At 32.4% G+C, this 2,657-nt stretch overlaps 1 non-coding gene across 1 annotated transcript; it reads left to right on the top strand.

Annotated features, from left to right (window-relative positions):
* Window positions 1-734: 734 nt before the first annotated feature.
* Window positions 735-816, top strand: Trnas-aga (transfer RNA serine (anticodon AGA)). The gene has a single exon. It is a non-coding gene; the product is annotated as a tRNA-Ser (tRNA).
* Window positions 817-2,657: the final 1,841 nt, after the last annotated feature.

Genomic DNA, 2,657 nt, shown 5'->3' with positions numbered 1-2,657 from the left:
TCTCTAATGAGGATAATTTTTTATTGATTTTATGACATGACGACAAATCACTAGTCATGATTTTCTCATGACGTTTTAGGACTCTCTTCGCTAAAAATATGATTGCTACAAAAATTACAGTACATAAGTATGCATAACATAGCTCCTTTTTATGCTGCTCCTTGAGAACATCCTTTAATGATGTCAACTAATATGCTTCTTATAAACACCCAACTAGGTACATATAATGAAACACTTGTCAACTAAATATTTTTCTTAAGCTGACCGCCCTAGTTAAACCGTAATAGGTATAAGAAACAAAGAAATCTTCTATTACCTGGTCCATGTCTTAAAAAGGTCCAAAAAGATAAAAACACGTTATCTTTTAGTGTCATTTTAATTAAATCAATGAAGAAACCAACTGTGTCAAAGGTGTTTTATTTCTGTTATCTCTAAATGGCTTTTCGTTTTTGACAGTTGACAAGTTTGGGACACTAAACTAATGCTATTGCCAGATTAGAACTTGAAGAAGTTATAGGTGATGCTTTTGTAACAGATGGCTGTTTTTTTGTGTGCATTTTTGCTCTCTTTTCTTCTTGTCGAATTATCGAATCTATTATTCTATTTCTATTCTGTAGGCTCCATCGAATGTACAATTATTTATCCAAAAACGTTAACATTTGTAAATGCCTCGTATTTTAAATAATAAAGTGGTCTGTTCTGTATTTTGAATATATTGACGATGAGTGTTATGAGCAGTCGTGGCCGAGCGGTTAAGGCGTCTGACTAGAAATCAGATTCCCTCTGGGAGCGTAGGTTCGAATCCTACCGACTGCGGTTATATTTTTTTTAATAAAATTTCATTGATCTGTGTAAAAAAAAATACTTTTGTCACGCATTCCAATCATTCATTCAATTCAATTGAAGTAATGAAATATTCCTCGTAGATGCCTTAGATTGACTTTCGTTACACTACGAAAAACGGCTAGCCCCAAATATTGTAGCGACCATCGAACTATCAGTCTAATGACTCACGCTCTTAAATATCCTTAAGATAATATATCAAAGAATTTTTAGGAAATTAGAATAAGGTATTAGCAAAATACAATTTGGATACAATTTGAACAAGAGAAGCTTTGTTTTCCCTTAATGTGTTGACTCAAAGATGCATTAATATCAATCAATCGATGTTTTCTTGATTTTAACAAAACATTTGAGAAAGTTCGCCAAAACCACCTTATTCAATATTTGCTTAAAAGTGAAAATAGAGACATGAAAATTAGAATCAAATACTTTATACTACAATCGGCTAAGATCAAAGTGGATAATGAACTCTTCGAAGAAGTAAAAAATACAACGAGGTACAAAGCAATGATGTATCCTATTGCCCCTATTGTATTATATCCTATTAATTCATCTTTATCCCTCGTGTACAATTCAATACGCAAAATTATATCCGATACCTTTACGCAGACGACGCTTTTAGTACCTTCCCAACTCTGTTTGAGAAAGCATCTTCGTGATCGGCAACGTTGTGGTGATTGCAGTTTTGTGTTTATAAATTGATTATTTTACCTGGGTGACAAGTATAATTTATTTATTTTTTCTTTACATGATTTGTGATATTGTATTTACTTGATTTAGAAATATTTAACATTATTTTATTTATGTAGACAATCATTTTTTATTATTTGTTTTAAATATTTCACGTCACAAATGGACATAAATATGTATGTTTTAGGAAAACATTCGATTTTTTTATTATTTTGTCTTATTTTTTATATTCAAACTATTATATTCATAAATATGTTTGTTTTAGAAAAATTTCTAAGCCAAAGAATAAAAAACTGAAAATGGAGTAGGGATACTCAGATGTGGCTAAAGTGGTTTGAAGAGCCAAGTGATGACGCAATTTCTGAAGCTGAGGATGAAAGTGGTCTAGACGAGATTGACCATATTTCAGAAAGTGATCACATGACGGACAGCAAGAAGTTAGTGATACAGAGGAAGTGGTCGAATCTATACACACCGGAAATGACTCCAATTTGTCACAAAATATTTACATACACTGAGAAAAATGGCCTTACTACAAACTTTAGTTAAAGGTATTCTAGTTGGTATAACCACTTTACACACAGCCCTAACCAAATTCTCGTGTAACAATAACAAAGCTGGTCTAGTTAAACGTTATTTATTACTGGCTACGCGGTATGTAAGTTAACCCAACCATTTTATTAGTAAATTTATAAAATTAACTAGGTTCCTAGTAATGGTTACAGTAAAGTCATGTTAAGCAATTCTATATGCAAACTTACTTATAACGCACAAATTACGTAGTAAAACTTACTAAAATATCTAGTAACAGTAACTAAATCCTAATAGTGAGTCCATGCAATCATGCAAATTTTATATTTCCCGCGCAGTCATTGTTGTCAATTGTCATTTCAGAATTCCCCTTCCACCTGTCCGTCCGCCATGATTGATAGAGGATCAAAACGTGGTCGTGTCGGCGTTTTTGTTATTTCTTTTCCTTTTATTTCTCTTCTCGAGGAGTGTGCTGGTGTCGCAATTGTTGAGCGTTGTGAAATGTGATCTTAATTTATACTTAAATTTGTAATGGATGATACTAAATTTGAAAACCATTTAAAGGCCTGGAGGCTGCAAGATTTTTTCCAAGC

Source organism: Anthonomus grandis, chromosome 8 (genome assembly GCF_022605725.1).
Source record: "Anthonomus grandis grandis chromosome 8, icAntGran1.3, whole genome shotgun sequence".
NCBI lineage: Eukaryota > Metazoa > Arthropoda > Insecta > Coleoptera > Curculionidae > Anthonomus > Anthonomus grandis.
Note: the sequence above shows the minus strand (reverse complement) of the source record. Positions and strands in the feature narration are given on the sequence as shown.